The sequence below is a fragment of the Lissotriton helveticus genome, chromosome 1_1, assembly GCF_964261635.1.
Source record: "Lissotriton helveticus chromosome 1_1, aLisHel1.1, whole genome shotgun sequence".
In the NCBI taxonomy this organism is placed as follows: domain Eukaryota; kingdom Metazoa; phylum Chordata; class Amphibia; order Caudata; family Salamandridae; genus Lissotriton; species Lissotriton helveticus.
The window spans coordinates 1,183,376,034-1,183,398,266 of record NC_136057.1 but is presented as its reverse complement, the minus strand read 5'-3'; the positions used below and the strand labels follow the sequence as shown (position 1 = coordinate 1,183,398,266).

The 22,233-nt window shown below is 46.1% G+C and overlaps 1 protein-coding gene across 2 annotated transcripts in view; it reads left to right on the top strand.

The window, feature by feature from the left end:
• The window catches only part of CCDC146 (coiled-coil domain containing 146), a 950,534-nt gene that overhangs the window by 525,734 nt on the left and 402,567 nt on the right, over positions 1-22,233 (top strand). The gene's annotated exons all lie outside the window — the stretch shown is intronic.

The window sequence follows — 22,233 nt, the reverse complement described above, 5'->3', positions numbered from 1 at the left end:
AGACTGGATTATTTACAAAATGTGAAGGATTTAGTCTAGTGTGAGCTATTTCCTCATTTTCTACCAGAATTAACTCAATGTTGTCAAGTTACACTTTTACATCTGTTCTGTTCTCTTTTTGTAAATTAGCGAGTTAGTTTAATTATTTCGTATTGAAAATGTTACCTTCGCAAAAAAAAAGTTACCTTAATTAGAATCATTAATAACAAAAGAAATGGTTTATCCATAACATAACCAAATACAAAATAAATGTGTTTTTAAAACACTAGGCCTTTCAAATTGTAACTTCCTACTATTCAATAATTTGATGTTGATTAACAGTAGAAATGTCAGCCTTTACTAAGGTCATCATGTGTGAACCTGTTATCCCTTCCCATTACAAAAGCACATCTTGCTGTGAGAAATTAACTTTTTAAAGATCTGTGGCGGCAAGATGGTGTTAGCGTGAACTCGCGCCACTCAGCTGCTCACGCCAGCCACATCGACCATCAGCTATGCTCTCTGCGATGCGATGCCGTCGTTGACTCGGATTCAGAGGGTGAGCGGACTGCTTGTGATCGGACAGCATTTTCGGCCAGATACAGTTGAACCCCACACAGAGATTGCCGTAATCTTTAAAGACGCACGTGTGGTTTCGGCAGCAGCAGGAGTATTTTGGGAGCTTTGGACATTGTTTCTTTCCTGGCTTGTGCGATTTGCCGTATTGCCGATATCCACTCCAGCTTCCTGTGACCTACTGATTTATCCGTGTGGAAGAACACAGCAGTATCGGTGCCGGACCTGGACCATAATGACCAGGGGTGCTAAAGCAGTAAAGACCAGCAAGACAAGAACTGCTTTAGCCAGCATCGACCCCAGAGACATCGGACTAGCGGAAAACCTTTCCAAAGGCAAGCCGGAAGTTAGTGTTAATAAGAAACAGACAGGGAGGCACGGGGGAGGCGGACCACAAAAGGATGTAGCGGGATTGCAGCCCTCTGCTGCTAAGTTGTTTTCTGGGGCCAAGGGGCCACTCTCTGCTCAAGGGCTCATGGCTAATTCTACACTTCTCGCACTTCCCCCTGATAACGCCCCCGAAGGTTTGCAGCTGGCTGAATAAAATAACCAGCAAGGAATACTCCCATGGGAGGAAAATCCTGTAGGACTGCAATCTGCTGAGATGGGGACTTTAAGCAGATCACTTGTAGCTGTGGACAACCTGATAGGGCCACGCTGTCCACATGTTGAGGGAGACAATGGGGGGTTAACCGCACAGGGAAATCTGTAATCTAACTCTCGTAACCCAAAACCCCCAATGTGAACCTGACTCCATATCTGGTCTCCCGCAAGGTGCTCCAAAACCACCCGCAGCTGGCATCGATAATTACATTCGGGGCCTGGAAGCTGCCTCTGGTCATCAGGTCCCATGGACTCCAGAAACATGTCCTGAAAATGTTTACTCGGTGTCAAACGGCTCTGGAACCTCCACAGATGAGGGTGGGCTAAATACAAGTGAGGACAATACCGAAGAATCACCCACAGAAACAGGAACAGTGCAACACCCTAGGAAGGCAAAAAGTAAGGTTAAGAGACGCAGTCAGCTCAAATGGGACTACTCAGACTCACAAATGTCCTACTGTCTCGATGAGGATGACTCTCATACACCGCTCTGGGAGAGCGCAAACAGCGCACCAGAAGACATAGCGGCACCCTCCTTGGCATCCATCCTAGCCTCTATAAAAGAATTCCAAGAGGAAGTTCGGGTGGACAATCGTGCAACTATAGGGGTTGCTAAAAAATTTCAAGGAAGCATGAGAAAATTGTGCAAAATTTGCACAGACATAAGCGACCATGTCACCATGGTCGAAGGCCGTACTGAGAGTCTGGAAACAGAAGTTTCTGCTGTAAAGGATCAAGGAACCTCCAATGCTGCCTGCCTGTTTAATCTAATGACAAAAATGGAGGAGCAGGAAAATCGGCAGTGCAGGAATAATCTTCGCTTACTTTGAATCCCAGAAGGAAAGGAGGGAGAAGATCCAATACTCTACACTGTGAGACTTCTACAAGAATCCTTCCCTGACGACACAAGTTGGAACTGGGACCATGAGGTACAGAGGGCACATTGTTTCCCTTTCAACTTGAGGCAACGGCGTGATGGCAGCAACTTTTCTGGAGAAAAAACAAGGGCGTTCCAGGGAGCTTGTATACAACCAAGCCTGCCCTAACTCCCAGAAGGAGTTCAACCATTTTTGCCAAATCTGACTTTTACCAGGAGACAGTAGAGCGAAGATGGCGCCTGCGCCAGCTAATTTCTTCTTTTCAACAGTCTGGAGCTCAAGTATATCTAATGAACCCTGCCAGACTGAAAGTTATCTTTAATGGGGCTTCTAAAAATGTTCTGTCTGAGATAAAGGCTGGTGAATACTTGGGAGAAATCAAGTCCAAAAAGGGCTTGAGTTAGAATGAAGGAATCTATTCCCCTGTTGTTTGGGGGGTGGGGTGGAGGGCCGAAAGGAGGAAAAAAGGGAAGAAGGAAAAACATTTTTTTTTACAAATTCCGTTTTTTTATCTTGCTTTTACTTTTTTGCGTTTTTTTCTTCACACTTTAATGTGTTTTTTTTTTTGCTTTAACGATTTGCTCTCTCAAGACCCTTTAGCGTATCTATCTAACTCTTTTTTTGTAAGATACGAACAGCCATAGCCGAAAATCTATATATCGCTTTAAGGCGTGGCTAAATGGCGTTGACTTCTCCTAATTACCATCATTCAGGTTTTTCCTGATTGCTCTATGATAGTGGGGGGGGAGGGTTGGGGAGTGGAGGGTGGTTAAATTGCTTTAAGACGGCTGAATCGAGGACACATTTTTTGGCACTCAGCTATTTTCTAAGACACTTGTTAAAATGAATGAACGCATAAAGTTGAACGTCTTGAAGGCCTAAAAAATGTCAAAAAAGGGGGGAAAAATTGCACAAAAAGAGCACTAAGACAAGGATAACTTTAAGGATTTTTTGGGGTTTTCACATACTCAAACACTAAATGACTAAGATAAATACTCTCAAAATCGTCTCAGTCAACATTTGTGGACTGAATGACCTGCGAAGAGACATAAAGTATCACAGGGCTTGCGCTCCTTGGGGGCTGATATAGTCGCCCTCCAAGAAACGCATATAGAGGGCTCACTGAAACACTTATTGAATTCACTGGGGTATAAAACCATAGAGGGGACCACACAGGGTGCAAAAATAAAAGGGGTAGGGGTCATGTTCAATAACAGATTACCTTTAAGACCTGTTTGAGTGAAATCTGACTCTCTGGGCAGATGGGTAATCGCAGAGTGCCATTTGCCCCCTAACTTTTCTTTTACTTTATGTTCCATCTACGGGAGCAATACAGACGACTCTGGGATTATCAACTGGATTTCTGGGGAACTAGCCCACTGCCTTACCCCCCAATCATTATTTGCGGCGACCTCAACATCAACCTGCCCTGTAGCTGGAAAGCGGATGATAAGTGGACTTATAATGGTAGGAAGCCCCATGTATACCAAGCAATAATTAACCTAGTTCAAACTCATGGGTTTAGTGATGTCTGGGACAGGTTATACCTACTTTCTTGCCCCTCACCGGTCACTAGCTAGGTTAGATTACTATTTGATTTCATCTTCTCTGCTTCGGGACTGCTCCATAGAAATCGCTCCGCGTTTTATGTCAGACCACAACCCACTTATTTTAAGTTTTGGGGGACTTGGGAATTGGATGGCAATCCCGAAATGGAGCTTTAAGAAAGCTCTTTTACAAGATGCAGGATATCAAACACATATGCAAGCTTGGGTTCAAGAATTTCTCGAGTTAAACGGGGGGTCAGCTTCAATCACGACAGTCTGGGACACTTTACAGGCGGGTACCCGGGGAGAGACCCTTAAGTTTTCAATCAGGAAAAATAAGAAAGAAAAAGCCCTGATTTGTGAACTTCAGGAAAAGTTGAAGAAGGCGGAAGAAAAACTCATTTGAACAGTTCAAACAGGGGGGGAAACCGAGCCCACTCAAATTGAAGTGACAATCATCAAAGCTGAAATTGTGTCAGTGTTCGCAGAGAAGGTTGCGGCTAAGTAGGCCTAGACACGAGAAAAAAACTATGAATGCAGTGAACTTATTGGCCATCACTTAGCTCTTAAAACTAGACAGTAGGTTACAGCTAGTGGAATACTGTTGATCCAACTTGCAACAGGAGAAGAAACTAGCGACCTGAGTAAAATCCAAGGGGGATTCAGAGAATTTTACTCTACTTTATACTCGGAGGAGAACCCAGCAGATGCAAGAGAAGCAAAGATCGCTAAATACCTAGAAGTCACCAGATCCCAACTTAGTTTGGAAAATCGTGACCTACTTGAGGACCACCCAGCCTGGGAAGAAATTGCTGAAGCCTTAGCCAGCCTACCAGATGTAAAGGCCGCTGGGGTCGATTGCATCCCCGTCGAATTTTACAAAATGTTTCCCCCAAATAAAGTAAATCTTTATCTCTTTGGTAATATCCATCTTTAATGGGACCTCCCTGCCCGCTTCCTGGTCCAATGCTAAAATCTTTATATTTCCCAAAAAAGATGAGTCACCACTAGAAATGGGATCTTATAGGCCAATTACACTTATTAATTGTGACTCGAAAATATTTTCTAAAATCCTTGCAATTATTCTGTCCTCAGTAATCGAACCTCTAGTGTCAGAATGGCAACACAGGTTTATCCCCAGGAAAGGTACCACAGAACATATTCGGCGGGCTCTTATCTTATTTGACGCAGCCCAGGTAACAGGAGACCGAATGTCGCTAATTTTACTAGATGCTGAAAAAGCATTCAACCAGGACTCTTGGCAGTTTCTCTGGGGCGTTATGAGAAGAACGGGCTTTGGACTGAAGTTAACCCAAGCTATACAAGCTCTCTATCTTCACCCGGTAACCAGGGTTTCAATAAATGGGAGGCTAATTAAACAATTCAAAATCTTTTGGGGCACTAGGCAAGGGTGCCCTTGTTCCCTCTTGCTTTTTGCACTATATATAGACCCCCTGATCAAGAAAATAGAGAGCAATCCAGCTATTCAGGCAGTAAGCAGACTTCGGCGAGACACTAAAATCATGGCTTATGCCGATGATCTGGCTGTAGTCACCCCAGAGCCTGAGAACGCTATTTTGGCTTTGGAGCAGGAGGCTAAAAAATTTGGGAAAATCTCGGGGTATGCTCAGAACAAAAATAAAACACAAATTATTCTCAACAAAGAAATTAACTGGGCAGATAGTCGGGTTGTCACTAAGACAAAGTACCTGGGTGTGACAGTGACGGCAAATATAGACGAAATAGTGGCAGAAAATCTAATCCCACTGGCCGCAGAAACAAAGAAAGCTCTTAATCGGATTAACAACCTGCACCTGACTATAGTGGGCAGATGCAACGTCATCAAGATGACTTATTTTCCAAAACTACTTTACTTCTTCCGATCCATCCCTTTAGAGTTCAATTAAACCATGTTACAATAATTCCAGCAACTTTTTACACAATTTATCTGGGCTTACTCTCAGCCCAGACGGGCGCTCTAACTACTCTCTCTTCCCAGAGAGCGGGGCGGGTGGGCTTTCCCTAATATATTACTTTATTACTGGGCTTCGGTTCTGCAATATAGCGCAGAATTGGTGGGGGAACATTCCTTCTCTCAGATACTTGGACTCCCTTCCCCTTCCCAACTATTACTAGGAGAGGAAGCTTGTGGCTGTTTCCTGAGACAAGCGTCCTTTGGGTATTACAAGCGAGTCAGATTTAAAACCCTGATGAGCGTTTTCAGAGTTTTTTCCAACTTACCTAGGATTTATGGGCTAGTGAGATTGAATTTCTATTCCCCTATCTATAAGAATTCCAATTTTCCTGCTATTTTTGGGAGGTCTTATCTTCAAAACTGGTATAAAGCTGTCATACTAAAGCTGGGCGATTTAATTACTACTGAAGGAATTAAGTCTTTTGTTGATTTTAAGACCCAATACGGATTGCAAGATCAAGACGCCTTCAAATATATCGCCGTTAGTGATTTTTTGTCTCGAAAGGCAGGTGGGCCCGCAGGGTTTGCAAAAATAGAACTCATCGACAAATTAAGGGCCCCAGCTCCACCTCGGATTGGTTTTATTTATGCTGCACTGAATAGCCAATCTACAGACGACCTGCCCAAAATAGAGGACTAATGGCAAGCAAAGCTGGATGCCCACACAGTACGTTCTGTAACGCTTTGAAAATCGCCCAGAGTGACATGGTGTCGGCCAAATTACAGGCGCAATTTTCAAAAACTGTTTTCTTTTTATATATTACTCCTAGCAGAGTTGCCAAATGGGGAACAGGCAAAGGTACGCTGTGTCGTAGGTGTTCGGAGTTCTGTGCAGACACAGTACACATGTTTGCCACCTGCCTGAAACGTACTCCCCTCCTCGTTAAAATACAGGACTTCCTTGGGTGGGTCATCTCTCAGAACATTGGCTGCTGACTTCTATGGGCCGCTGGACACTGGTGGCTACCTGCTAGCCATCATCGACAAATACTCCCAGTTGCCCATAGTACTCCAAGTATCATCAACATCGTCAACTGCCACCCTATCCATCATAGATGTCATGTTTGCAGCATGGGGTGCCTCCCTGATACTTAAGACAGACAATGGACCACCATTCTCAGAAGAAGAATTGCACAAGTTCATGTCCTATCTGTGAATACATCACAGGAAAATAACACCCCTGTGGCCGCAAGCAAATGGCATGGTGAAAAGGTTCATGGGCAACATAAAAAGGCCTTCCTCAAGCAAAACTGGCACAGATCTCAGTGGACCAAGCAGTGTGCCAAATATTTTCGGGCAACCCACATAGTTCAACGGGATGATAACCGGCAGAACTGGTACTGGGGAGAACAAGCAGGATCAGTCTGCCTCAACTGAAAGCCAAAGCACCACCTGAACACAGTGACATTGCTTAAAGTGACCGAGAGGCAAAGATGAAGATGAAGCAAAATGCTGATACACGTTGTCATGCCACACTATCTGAACTAAAGCAAGGAGAACTAGTAATAGTGCATCAACGGCAAAGAAGGAAGTCTGACAGTCTCTTCACGAGCCAGCCACTAACGATAACAAACGTGAAGAGGCAATGATCACAGCAGCGTCAGGGTCTTACTCTATCACTAGAAACAGCTCTCACTTCAAAGAATTCAGATCATCAGATGATGAGTGAGGAGAGGCACTGCCGCGCAACAAACAGAAAGCTCTGAACGACGACACTCAGGAATGTGCGGATAGAGCCCCTCAAAGCAGCGAAGGCCCTCTAAGGGCTGTAGTGGCAGGGGAAGAACAGGGCCAGGAAAAGTAAAGGTTCCGTTCAGAGAGAGTGAACTGAAGACCAAAAAGGTTCATTGAAGAACTATAATGACGGGGTGAAGATCTCTAATGTATGAGACGCAGCAAACAATGTATCTCTCTCTCTCTCTCTCTGACTCTCTCATGTCTTGTTTTCTATCACAGTTTATAATCATTTGGTTACTCTTTCCTGCAAAGGCAGGTGAGAAAAAACAAAAAGCGTTATTTGTCAACAAAGGGGGTTGATGTCAGAATGACATATGCAGGTGGGCACAAGGACCCTGCACAGGGCAGACGACTGGACACCAAACACCACTTCGGTTAGGAGGAGCGGGACACTGGGCAGTACTACCTACACCCACGAGAAAGAAAGAGTTGCCTGTGTGCACTGTACAGACAGAGCAAACAAAGGATCTTGTGTGCACTCACCAGCCTCTGGGTGTTGTCCTTTGGGTGGGGGCACAGGAGACACAACAGCTTATAATACATTTGTTGCTGACTCAATTGAAAGCAGAGCATTACCAGTCTCTCTCTTGGGTCTTCGTTTGCTCCGATGTACCCAGGTTTCGAGATTTTATGGTAAATGGTCCATCATTGAATTCAGTAGACCTATGTCCAATTAAACATGCAAGTTACACAGCTTGAAGTGGAAAGGAACCACCTAAAGAACACAACAAAATTGTTGGTACATCCTGGTCAACAAGCACTCAGAATCGTGAAAATGTATAGGAAATAATCCTGTTAGAACTTCGAGGCCTCTAGAAGGAGTTGAGGGCAATGAAGTAATCTTTGTTATGACAACCTATTTCCTTATCTGTTGGAACTGTATGTCAAGGAGGCTCGTCTCGATATAGACAAATGTTACAGGCTAAAAGCAATGTAGAGCAAGACTGAGAAAGTGTCTTAAGAGCATACCCTCATCTTTAAGTTGATGGATATGAAGGATAGTGGTCCTCGCTTGGTTAATGAAGCTCTGCAGTGCTGCTGTCAGAATATCCCCAGATAAGAATCCTAAAAAAGTTAGAACAGGACAGTTACTAAAGAAGTAAAATAATACATTTATTCTGTGTGCATTTAGATTTTTGGGATCAGACTATGCAACGAATTGTTTGGCAAATATATGGATAATCATTCTGGGAACCTGAGAGCAGAAAAGTTTGCAAAGTGGTATTTGTCAGTTACTATATTGAGCTTGCCTCGTGTTTTAGAGGCAGTTGTGTGGATTGGGAAGACAGTTAATTTTATTCCCTCATTGAATTTGCAGAGGACTCTGCTATTTCATACTCAAATGACATTGATGCTTAAAGTCTTAATGTGGATTAACTGCTTTCCTACCCTAATAACATTTATGTACGCATCTTTAAAAAAGGAGGTTCCCAATACGCCCTTGTGACCTATGTATGTCCTGGTCACATAGTACAGTTATCAGGGGACTGCCTCAAACACATTTACACCTTCAGAGAATTTGCTAATCTAAATTTGTAATAATTGGACTGCTTTGGGGAGGCGCTAGAGAGCCCGCTACAAAATGGCAGCGCACTAGCGCTGCTCCGACGGCCGGAGCTGCGGTTTGCCTAATATTGGTGGTAATATCAACTATCGGAGCACCCAGGATATAGATTCGGAAATCGGAGCTGAAGCGGAACAGATCAATACCACTATGACCACTTAACACGCTCTAGTTGCCCAGGAATGTCTGCAATGACGGCGATCTGTGAATGTCGGTGAGAAAATGGCGGCGAATAACGGCTCAAATCGAAAAGAAGAAGGAGTGCTGATAGCACACATCACCCCGATAGTCTATAATGGTAATCCCACATCAGTGTACCGACGAGCGCCAGCCCTAATGTGCAGATATATGCGGCATAACTGCGGCGTAGTATAACGAATTGGAGCGGAGCGGCACTCACCCTTCTGCAGCTAAGATGGCGGTGGGAGAACTGGCTGCTGTGCGCCACTGAAGTAGATCGCGACTCATCTATACTGCGGAAGAGCTTGTGCTGAATTCCTGACTGGCGTGGATCTCCTGAACAGAGGCTCCATTGTTGCCTGTGTGTCTGCTTGCTCACCCTGCGGGATAGTGGTGGAGCTCCTCAACTGCTGAGCGGCTGGGACGACTTTGTGAGTACACGTTAGTGCGGGCATGGCTCTTTCTTGGCTGCCAGATCAGTGCTGCGATAATCAGGAGGAGAGGACGAGGGGACGCTACGGGTGCCGCGGTGCCTCGTTGTGCAGCCGGCTATTGAAGCTGCAGTGGCGGGTGCCAGATGGACATAGGTACCGCGCTGACCTCAACCAGACTAGACCCTGCAGGCTCAGGGACATCTTAAGGATTTTGGGGCCTTGAGCCAAACGTTTTTTGGAGGCCCCTGTTTGGAACAGCTTTGAATTTATGATCAAATGTCAGACTTTACATGTTGTTTTGGGCTAGTTCTCGGAGACAGCACTAGTCCAAATACTAAATGTGTTTCCATCTAATATTCAGGGATAGAGATGTGTGTTTTCAATATTGTAATGCAGCAGCAGCTCACTAATATATTTGCAAATAATCTCCGTGAGCCACTGCCATTTCTCAAATGTGAGGTCCTGTTTCGCTCTAAAAGGAACTTTTTTTTATAGATGTTGATGGTGTTGAAAAACTAACACAACATTTCTCTGCATAGTGTCAGTAAAAGCCTCCCACTCATCACCTGTATTAAAAAGAAACTAAAAGAAAGTGGAATTTAAACCAATCCATCTTTAAGATCATTGGAGTTCATCAGGGCAGAACTGCGTGGAGAGCAGAGCCGGATTTATCAAGGGGCCCCCCCAAGAGACTAGGGCCCTCGTCAAGAGCCCCCTTTGCCCATGCCTTAAAATGTCTCTGTTCAGGCTGCCGAACGTGCTAGCGGTGCCTGTGGTGCTCCGTGTGTGCTACATCACCTGCTATTGGGAAACTCAACACCACACGCTGCACCCGCTGTAATTGTCATCACTGCATAAGCACCAAGCGACAACAAGGTGCATTCTGAATGCACTATAATATTGCCAGAGAGTGTAGCTAAGCCACATCTCCATCATAATTAGGCTGTCCGGTTTTAGGTTTAAACCTAAAATAACTGATAAAACCCCACTGAAAGAGAGATAGCCCTCACCAGTGAAAACATATAAACACTGAAAAAACACCTGCACAACCACAAACTAAATGCCATTCAAAGAAAGGAAAAAGAGAGTGAAAGAGTCATTTTTTCTTCCTGAAGGGGTCAAAACAATGTAACTTTGTTATATAAGCTAGTAGTAAGAAAGACTGGGCTAACATTATTCTGCTTGAGTTTTGTTTTTAACCTTTTGCTTTTTTTCAGTTTTGTTGTCTTTGGTCTAAAGATGCAGGATTTCGAAGCATGTTTTAGGTTTTGTTTAATTATTTTATAAACTGTAGAGAATCAGGAAATATCAAAATTATATTTGATATTTTAGCTGTGTTTGATTCTTTTACTGATTGTTAAAATGGCTGGTTTCATAAGAATCTTTCCTAATATGTGTTATCACATTTCCCCACAGAGAGTGGGTAAAAACCCTTAATACATCAGGCTCCAGTTTCTAGTGAGTCAGTATTGATAGTAGATGAATTGCCAACACCTCAGGCTTTAAACATTCAATGCAGGGTAATGTGACATGTATATTTGAAAAGAGCTCTTGATCAAGATAGGGAGGAGGAATTAGTGTCCAGTCAGTTCCCCAAATCAGATATCCAAATAAAATGCAAGACAGGACACTTGTAACTACGTTACACTTGGTTTTCTTAGATAACCCTCATAAACGCTATGTTAGTGTTCTCGCGGTTTACATCGTTTTTCCGCCCCACATAAGCGTTGTGGCATTTATCATTGGGTCATCTAATGTGCTTTCTGCGTCTGGTGCTGGCTCTGCCCCTGGTCCAGGGGCAGAGCCAGCACCAGACGCGGAATTCGCCTTCCATTGCGGCCTGGGACTTACAGTCCAGTTCCCCTGAGGACGAAAAGAATTTACAGAATTAAGGTGAATCGAACAATTTGAAAATAAGTGGATAACAAAAAAGACCACTGAATACTGCACAAAAGGTGTGAGTAGCAAATTTTATTGTGTTGTGTTCTGTCCTGACGAATGCGCCACAGACCCGGCTGGGCAAAAAGGAGCAGAAACATGTTGACTCTGTAAGTAAAGTGATATGCAAAGATCCAGTAACTCAATCGAAGTACATACCCATCTCATTTTAATTTATTTATTTGTTTGCGTATTTTATAAAGCGCACAGCTGCCCCGACGGGGCGTCCCGGCGCTGGTAGATCTGGAAACAGGGGGCGCAGAAAAAAGGAAAGTTATAAACAGAAAAGATGGGTCTTAAGAGACTTCCGAAATGCCGATTCTGTCTGGCAGGCACGGAGGGCAATTGGGAGCTTGTTCCAACACTGAGTGGCACAAACTTCAAATGTTTTCCCTCCTGAACGAGTTCTTTTAAATCTGGGAGTGGCAAGGAGAAGTTGGGAATTGGAGCGCAATGTCCTGGCATTGTGGTACGGCCGCAAAGTGCTTTTCAAATGGGCCGATCCTTTACCCTTTGAAGCTCTAAAAGCCATAGTCATGGCCTTGAATACGCATCTCTTAGCAATGGGTAACCAATGCAGTTTGCGGAGATGTGGGGAAATGTGATGTCTGGCAGGAATTCTCTCCACCAGCCGAGCGGCAGCATTTTGGACAGTCTGGAGTTTATGACATAGACCTGCTGTGATGCCAAGGTATAGCGCATTGGCATAGTCAAGGTGGGATGTTATCAATGCTAGGACCACAGTCTTACGGCAGTCAACCGGCAGATAGTTAATAAGCCTGTTTATTGTCTTGATCTTCGCAAAACAGGATGCAGCTACTGCTTGGACCTGGGCATTGAAACTAAGATGGTTATCCCAGCGAACTCCCAGGTTCCTCACAGAGTCTTTGGGTGTGGGGGCTTGGCTCAAATCCTCAGGCCACCACAAGCAGGAATCCAGAGGGGACGGTGAATTAAAAAACTGGATCTCTGTCTTTACTGCGTTGAGTCTGAGAGAATTAGAATCCATCCATTTAGAGATATCCCTTAGACAGGATTTCAAAGGATCAAAGGCAGAAGCAGAGGGTTCGTCAAAGGTAAAGAGTAGCTGAATGTCATCAGCGTAGGAAGTAGTTTTAATCCCAGTTTGCGCAATCAATTCAGCCAGAGGGGTAAAGTAAACATTAAACAGGAGCGGGCTCAGGGATGAGCCCTGAGGAACTCCCCATTTAAGTGGTTTAGCGGAGGAGGTATAGGGAGAAGTATATACCTGCTGTGTGCGGTCACATAGATAAGAAGTGAGCCATTTCAGCACAGAGCCGCCTACACCCAGGTCCCCCAGCCTTCTCAGCAGGATCTTATGAGAGACGGTGTCAAATGCTGCCGAAAGATCCAGCAGCACTAACACCGCCCTCGACCCCCGGTCCAGCGTCCATCTCACCGAGTCAGCCATTTCAATCAGGGCTGACTCCGTGCTGTGGCCAGACCGGAAGCCATGCTGAGAGTCATGCAGAAGCCCATTGGTTTCAATGTAATTCGCAAGCTGGGAGTGTGCCAATTTTTCCAGGATCTTAGCTGGAGCAGGCAAGAGAGAAATTGGCCTGTAATTACTAGGGTTGTCTGGATCCAAATTGGGCTTTTTCAGGATGGGGACCAGGGAGGCATGCTTCCATTTGGCGGGAAATTTACCCGTTCTCAAGGATTTATTCCAGATATGCTTTAGGTAAGGATTGAGAAAGGCTGCCAATTTCTTATATTGTTTCGCTGGCCAGGGGTCGTTTGGTGATCCAGATTTGCATTTAAGTAGTTCTGCCATGGAGTCGGCTTCAGATATGTCTGCAAATTCTAAGAGGGCAGGGGTCCGTGAATTATGAGTAATGGGTTCCTCCTCCAGTACATCACAGTTGGAGATAGGGAAGGAGGTGTAAATATTCTAAATTTTTTCCTCAAAAAATTGCGAGAGTTTGTCACAAAGGGACTGAGAGGCAGGCTGATTCCGAATCAGCTCGTTAGGGTCTGTAAAGGATCTGACTATGCTAAAGATCTCCCTGGCGCTATGGCTAGCTTGTTTAATTCTAGAGGCCAAGTAATCCCTTTTGTGCTCCACAATCAGTCTGCGGTATTCCTTGAGGGCCGTCTTATAGGTAGCTTTGCTTTCCAAGGAATAGTTCTGCCTCCAAAATCGTTCAAGGATTTTACATGAGGCTTTTTTCTGACGGAGCTCATCGGAATACCAAGGTGCTGATGGTACTGCCCTGTAAGTTTTAATGGGCTTCAGAGGGGCCAAAGCCTCTAGGGCCTGATTGATCCAGGCGTCCAGATAGTCAATGCCCCTGTCGAGGTCAGACGCCGGAATAGGTTGTGAATTTTTTAAGTATTCCTGGAGTGTCTCTAAGGTGATGCGACTCCAGTTTTTCCCTGAGGCCTTGGGAATAAGAGTGGGTCTGTTAGGACAGGGAATATCAATCTCAAAGGGAATGAGGAGATGATCTGACCAAATGACCGGAATAGGGTGAGCTGTCAGGATATTTGTCAAATTGGAGCAAATCAGATCCAAAGTGTGTCCAGCTTTATGCGTAGGTAGTACTACTTTTTGGGCTAAATTGCAGGCCGCCAGCATGGAAACAAAGTTTTTGCTGTGGGGGCAAGATTCATCGTTTACGTGGAGATTAAAGTCCCCTAAAGCAGTAAAATTAGCATAACGTGTGCTGATCTGGACAATGTAATCCGCCAGAGCCGGCAGATGTGAGGTGTTAGAGTGCGGGGGCCGGTAGATCAGTATTCCCGAGCAAGAAATGTACGGGGATATTTTAACGCTGAAAGGCAGTCCTTCTATGCAGTCAATTTGTCATAAAGAGGGATGGTAACCGTCCATTTAAACTTATAAATAAGTGCAACGCCACCCCCCTGTTTACCATTAGGTCTGTTGGCGCAAATGATACTGTAACCTTCCAGAAGGGCAAGAGTGACAGTGGGATTCGTGGTATCGTTCAGCCACGTTTCTGTTAGGAAAAAAAGATCCCAATTGTTGTCCTGGAGGGACTGCCAGATGTCAATGGCATGTTTGCCCAATGATCTGCAATTGACCAGAGCTGCTTTAAGGGTCATAGAAGGACATAATCCATAGGTAAAGTCAGAACTCTGAGCGTGGGCCGGACTATTTCTTAGGTCGAGATATGAGAGGGAGAAATGACAGTCTCTACATACATGATCCTGGCTCCAAACGTCCGGAATAGGCCGAGGGCAATACGAGCACCGAGGAGGTCTCAGGGCCATCAGGTCAGAACGCGTATAAATCACGCTAATATGGCTAGTGAATCGGGCAGGGAGACCGGCCCCGGCCGCGTCATGGTCGCGGACGGGCGCAGACGGGCTCGAGTTTGGCGCGCCCGCTGCGCTCGTCCGCTGCGCGGCCGAGAAAAGGCGGCCATATCTAGGAGGGGAGGGTGGGAGGGGCCAGGCAACTGTACCGCCAACCCTCCAGTTCCCCCAAGATGGCGGCTCGGTGCGAGGAGACCACAGCGACTAATCGACTGCGCGGTGTTTTGGAAAGGGGTACAGCCCTGTCAAGAAGCAGCAAGTAGGTGCAACTAAAAAGTGGTGGGCTAGAGTTCACAACACAGTACACGATGTAAAATCACAATGTGCAATCACAATATAAAAACAGAATCACAGTTTTAAAATAAACCGCCGCAGCCTTCCCGGCTTCCGCCTCAGGAAGGTCTGCTGCCAGATCTAGTGCGTGAGGGAAAACAGAGCTGACTAAATACCTGTGAGGGCGGGAGGGGCCAGGCAACTGTACTGCCAACCCTCCAGTTCCCCCAAGATGGCGGCTCGGTGCGAGGAGACGACAGCGACTAATCGGCTGCGCGGTGTGTTGGAAAGGGGTACAGCCCTGTCAAGAAGCAGCAAGTAGGTGCAACTAAAAAGTGGTGTGCTAGAGTCCACAACACAGTACACGATGTAAAATCACAATGTGCAATCACAATATAAAAACAGAATCACAGTTTTAAAATAAAGCGCCGCAGCCTTCCCGGCTTCCGCCTCAGGAAGGTCTGCTGCCAGATCTGCTTGTTTAATAACAAACCGCACCCTATTTTTATTAAAGGAGTCTTTTTGGATGCAGGCTTGTTTTTTATTCAAACCTTCACTGTCGGGGTATCTGTGCACATCTCTGGACACTACTACGCCACACCAGAGGTTGCCTCAGGCTTGAGGCTGGCATAAAGCAAATTAGATGACCCAATGATAAATGCCACAACGCTTATGTGGGGCAGAAAAACGATATAAACCGCGAGAAAACTAACATAGCGTTTATGAGGGTTATCTAAGAAAACCAAGTGTAACGTAGTTACAAGTGTCCTGTCTTGCATTTGATTTGGATATGTGAAAAGAGCATCACCAAGCATCTCGAATAGTGGTGAAAACATGACACCACTTTTGGAAAACATGGAACGCAGTTTCACTTGGAATGCTCTGCAAAAAAGGTTCTTTCCAAGTTCAACAAAGATTGGAGTGATACTGTTCGTATTTGCAGTGATTCCTGCTATGTATATGAACATTTTGTGTGATGACCTGTCAAAATTGATACCTGACATGAAGGGCTTCCGTGTAGGAGATCCTTGCCATTTTTTAGATGGTATGCTGAACGCATCTTTACAATCTTCAGGGTTAATGAGGAATGCTATTGACTTTTTAGTCCATTCTGGTGCACTGTTTTCTTATGCACAGGAATTAAAATGCAAATATTGGCGTCAAAGAAAGAGTCATCCCAACTGTGTACTTTAGTTGATGGTCCAAGAGGCTATGAATGCTATATTATCCATGTGGCAACCATTTACAGAACATTTGCTGAGTGATGATTCCAAGGCAAGAAATGTGAGTATCTTTGGTCTCATATTAATAGTGATGTGAAAAAGTGCACTCTACTGCATTCTTTGATTTTTACAGGAAAACATAACTGCTGTAGTGGACATATTAAAAAAAGTTCCAGATCCCTTCCGTAAAGAGGAATTTCCTCTGTAGTTTCAAAAGTTCTGCTTCATTTTTTGACCGCTTCAATAACTCTGAGGGCATAAGCACCCAGCTCAAAGCACTTGTTGCAGACCCTGCCTTAAGAATCGCAATCTTCAAGTGCACCTGTATTTGCATGGAAAGCTATGTTAGTGGCCAGGGTTAACAAATTGTGTACTGGCTGTTTTGGCGTTGCCCTTCTCAAGCGCCAATGTTGAGAGGGCCTTTTCACAGAAGTTTACATAGGAGGGAAAAAGCAAGCACACAAGACCAAGGCTCACTGAATAAGTATTGTATGGTGTACTTCAATAAGTTTAATTTGCAAAAATCTATTTGGATCTCATATACACTATACGAACAGTGGCTATATATCATGCGCTATCAGTGCAGAAAGCAAACAATAATAAAAGCAAAATGTTGCATAAACACCGGAAAAACCCTGTTTCTGTTGTTTTTAATGGTGCGAAAATGTGTAACCACTGATAACCACTGTATTTTTAACGTATTGAAATCACTTGAAAACACTGGATAAAACCCCACCAGAATCTACCAAAAATAGAAACTGAAAACAGGAAAGCCTAATCATAATATACACTCACCAAACCTATTTCCACTATCAAAAGGGTAACTGGTCTGCATTACCCTTGCTATTTATGGCAACTCTACACTGGTCAACTATCTACAGAGCAGGTGCACTGCATTAAGCTACATTGTCTCATACAGACCTCTTGAGGGCAGAACATTGCGGTCCCTTCATGCGCCATTGACCTTATCGCTCTGAAAAACTGGTGATCGAGGGCTCGCGGTGCCTGCTTGAGAATGGGAAAGACTCACAAACAGCAAACTAAACTACCATTCGAACCCCGACGAACATTGAGACTCCCAGGCGCTACGGCCGACACAGATCCAGAAACGGACCCAGTGCAAAAATGGAAGCTGCCCTCAACGCCATCCAGCAAAGTCTGCAGGCCATTGATGGTAAGATAGAGGCGCTCACAATCAGGATGGACCATGTATTCGCTTGACTAGATAAACAGGGCGAATGATTAGAAGAGGCCGAACAGCGGATATCGGCAGTCGAAGTTGAGTCTCACACTACTACTTCTATATGCGATGGTATGGCAAACCTCCTGGAAGTTATAAAAGCAAAAAACAAAGACCTTGAATCTAGATTGCACCGCAATAACCTACGCATCGCTGGCATACCAGAAATCCCAAATACTGGTAAACTTGAAGACTACATGGAAAAATTGCTAAAGTACATGTTTGGAGCAGAACAATTTTCATCGTCGCACAGATCTCTTGCGCCAAAGCCACCACTGCCAATAGTAGCCCGGATCCTGAACTTTCGAGACCGTGACATAGCGCTTCGGCTAGTGTGAGAGAAACACCCACTGGAATATAATGGCTGTGAGATAGCCTTCTACCCAGACTTCACAATATCTGTCCAACTCGCACGTAAGGAGTTCAACCCGGTAAAGAAAAAACTGTGTGACATGGGCATTCCCTATACCATGCTTTACCCTGCCAGGCATCGCGCCACCCAGGCGGGCAAAACTTGCATCTTACCAACACCCCAAGCTGCGCAGGAATTTCTGAAGCATGCCAAACAGCAGAACACACGTGATAAATGCTCGGCCATGCAGATGGACTTGTAGTAACACTATGCTATTACTGCTTTATTAGCACACCTAGCTAACATGCTGCATACCTGAGGTTGGTGCCTTGATTGACATTGGACTAGGGTAAGGTTTTACGTTAGTTACAAAGATTACAGCTGTGTGCTCTTTCCTGCTTGGACTATCGAACTGATGCAGGTACTATGAAATGTATGTCCCTTCAATATACTGCTCTAATTGTAACTTAACTGTTCTCTTTGGACCATTATGCGTGACCCATGGTGTCAAGTACCATGTTAGTTACTACTGACTTTCTCTACACAACAACCTAATTTCTATAATTTGGTGCATTTCTGACGCTCCGGCCCTATCTGCATGTGGATGGAACACCGAGCGCCTACTTGCCCCCTAACGGGTAAGCTCCACTGCAATTCTTTTGCTGTTTACCTTTATGTTTTGTGGTTGTCTTTGGCATGTTTGGGATGCTAAAGTGGGTGGGGGGATAGTTGGGTTTTATGTTATGTTTTTCCAGGCGATTACTATGATCTCAATACACAACACAATTGTGCTGATGCACTTTGCTCCTAATCCCACAGCCACAATGGCAATCACTTATGAAGGTAGACGAGGTACTGTTACGCAACACTCAAGGCCGAAAATACGCTCCTGATGCACAGAACATCTAAATCCACACCAATGAGATTACTCACATGGAACGTGCGGGGTCTTAACCCCCGTAAGATTAGACAGGTGCTTGCATATCTAGATAGCGGTACAAATGGGGGTGGTGATGGACGGAGCATCTGAATCAATCAAACACTCACACCCAGTCGAAAGATCTGGGTTTAATCCATCACCGTTCTTTAGCCCACTCTGCCACCCCAGTTCAGACATGGCTATATGCAAATTAGTCTGACCCTGTGCCTCATGGGAACAGTCCAGCCCGAACTGCCAAGCCATGTCTTCCCTGGACCGGAAACAAGCTTCCGAGGACCGGTTTCTGGCATTCCAGCCGTCTTCAGCCCGGCTTGCCTGAATCCAGTGGCAAAGTGAGCAAGGGACTCACGTCTGAGCATACCCTGCCACACTTATGGCGGCCAAAAGCGGTACAAATGGGGGTGGTGATGGACGGAGCATCTGAATCAATCAAACACTCACACCCAGTCGAAAGATCTGGGTTTAATCCATCACCGTTCTTTAGCCCACTCTGCCACCCCAGTTCAGACATGGCTATATGCAAATCAGTCTGACCCTGTGCCTCATGGGAACAGTCCAGCCCGAACTGCCAAGCCATGTCTTCCCTGGACCGGAAACAAGCTTCCGAGGACCGGTTTCTGGCATTCCAGCCGTCTTCAGCCCGGCTTGCCTGAATCCAGTGGCAAAGTGAGCAAGGGACTCACGTCTGAGCATACCCTGCCACACTTATGGCGGCCAAAAGCGGTACAAATGGGGGTGGTGATAGACGGAGCATCTGAATCAATCAAACACTCACACCCAGTCGAAAGATCTGGGTTTAATCCATCACCGTTCTTTAGCCCACTCTGCCACCCCAGTTCAGACATGGCTATATGCAAATCAGTCTGACCCTGTGCCTCATGGGAACAGTCCAGCCCGAACTGCCAAGCCATGTCTTCCCTGGACCGGAAACAAGCTTCCGAGGACCGGTTTCTGGCATTCCAGCCGTCTTTAGCCCGGCTTGCCTGAATCCAGTGGCAAAGTGAGCAAGGGACTCATGTCTGAGCATACCCTGCCACACTTATGGCGGCCAAAAGCGGTACAAATGGGGGTGGTGATGGACGGAGCATCTGAATCAATCAAACACTCACACCCAGTCCAAAGATCTGGGTTTAATCCATCACCGTTCTTTAGCCCACTCTGCCACCCCAGTTCACACATGGCTATATGCAAATCAGTCTGACCCTGTGCCTCATGGGAACAGTCCAGCCCGAACTGCCAAGCCATGTCTTCCCTGGACCGGAAACAAGCTTCCGAGGACCGGTTTCTGGCATTCCAGCCGTCTTTAGCCCGGCTTGCCTGAATCCAGTGGCAAAGTGAGCAAGGGACTCATGTCTGAGCATACCCTGCCACACTTATGGCGGCCAAAAGCGGTACAAATGGGGGTGGTGATGGACGGAGCATCTGAATCAATCAAACACTCACACCCAGTCCAAAGATCTGGGTTTAATCCATCACCGTTCTTTAGCCCACTCTGCCACCCCAGTTCACACATGGCTATATGCAAATCAGTCTGACCCTGTGCCTCATGGGAACAGTCCAGCCCGAACTGCCAAGCCATGTCTTCCCTGGACCGGAAACAAGCTTCCGAGGACCGGTTTCTGGCTTTCCAGACGTCTTCAGCCCGGCTTGCCTGACTCCAGTGGCAAAGTGAGCAAGGGACTCACGTCTGAGCATACCCTGCCACACTTATGGCGGCCAAAAGCGGTACAAATGGGGGTGGTGATGGACGGAGCATCTGAATCAATCAAACACTCACACCCAGTTGAAAGATCTGGGTTTAATCCATCACCGTTCTTTAGCCCACTCTGCCACCCCAGTTCAGACATGGCTATATGCAAATCAGTCTGACCCTGTGCCTCATGGGAACAGTCCAGCCCGAACTGCCAAGCCATGTCTTCCTTGGACCGGAAACAAGCTTCCGAGGACCGGTTTCTGGCATTCCAGCCGTCTTCAGCCCGGCTTGCCTGAATCCAGTGGCAAAGTGAGCAAGGGACTCACGTCTGAGCATACCCTGCCACACTTATGGCGGCCAAAAGCGGTACAAATGGGGGTGGTGATGGACGGAGCATCTGAATCAATCAAACACTCACACCCAGTCGAAAGATCTGGGTTTAATCCATCACCGTTCTTTAGCCCACTCTGCCACCCCAGTTCAGACATGGCTATATGCAAATCAGTCTGACCCTGTGCCTCATGGGAACAGTCCAGCCCGAACTGCCAAGCCATGTCTTCCCTGGACCGGAAACAAGCTTCCGAGGACCGGTTTCTGGCATTCCAGCCGTCTTCAGCCCGGCTTGCCTGAATCCAGTGGCAAAGTGAGCAAGGGACTCACGTCTGAGCATACCCTGCCACACTTATGGCGGCATATCTAGATAGGCATCACATAAATATTGCTCTGCTGCAAGAGACACATCTTCTCAAGAAGAAAGCGGATGTACTAGGGAAAAGATGGGCAGAGATGGTGGTCACCTCCTCATGCACCTCATACGCCAGGGATGTTATAACACTGATACGCAAAGGGACGAACTTTGTACCGGAACAAACGCTAATTGACAATAATGGTTAATGTAGGAGAGTAGGATCCGCTTCTTATAGTTACTGTCACGCCTGCCAGTCCTCCGTTTAGACCGCACGAACCTTTTGCACGCATGCGCAAGGGAACGAGTCAGAGACAAAAGCCTGACCTCCCCGCACAACGTGGCTTCGCGTTCTAGTGTTTTGTTGTTCTTTGTGAGCACGTCACTTCCATACGAGCCGTTGCTGTTGTATGGTTCCGTCCGTATTACGGCTATCCCCTCTCTGAAACTCTTTCCTGATCCAGTAAAGCCGGCCACTGTTTTTACGGTCCTCGGCTGCATACCAGTTCCCCTTTGCTCCCTTCTCTTACCGCCCTGTATTTCCTTCGCTCACTGAGTCCGAGGCGGCCCCCTTTCACAGTACCTACATTCGAAGCTGTCCCGCGTTGGAGAGCTGTTACCCTCCTGAGTTGGCGATTCGACTTCCCGAACCTCGGAGGGACTCTCGGCAGGGGTATTCACGGTTCCGCCCGTCGGCCGGACACCTCGTAGTTCCGCCGACCGGCCGGACTTGTGGAGCGCCGGCCTGGATTCTCTCTGAGGGATTGTGGGAGCTGTAGTCCGCCAGGTCCTTTTTCTTTGTTATTTTCTTTTCTTTTGGACTCACTGGTGCTTTTTGGGAAGACTGGCAACCGTCACAGTACATGGGCAAGAAGACCGGGTAAGGCGCTATTCAGCGCCACATTAATTATTATAACCCCATAGCAGTGCAGCTAGTTGTAACATGAGATGTGTTGCCTTTTTGCAGATGAGACATATATCATTCGCATTGCCTCTCGTCTGGACAGTCAGTGTTCTTACTATTGGAACCTCTTGGTAAGAGAATCTTGATTGCAGTCATTGCGTACTCTCTACTGCGCCCAAGAGGTAATCGCACATTATTGTTGTATATAGGCA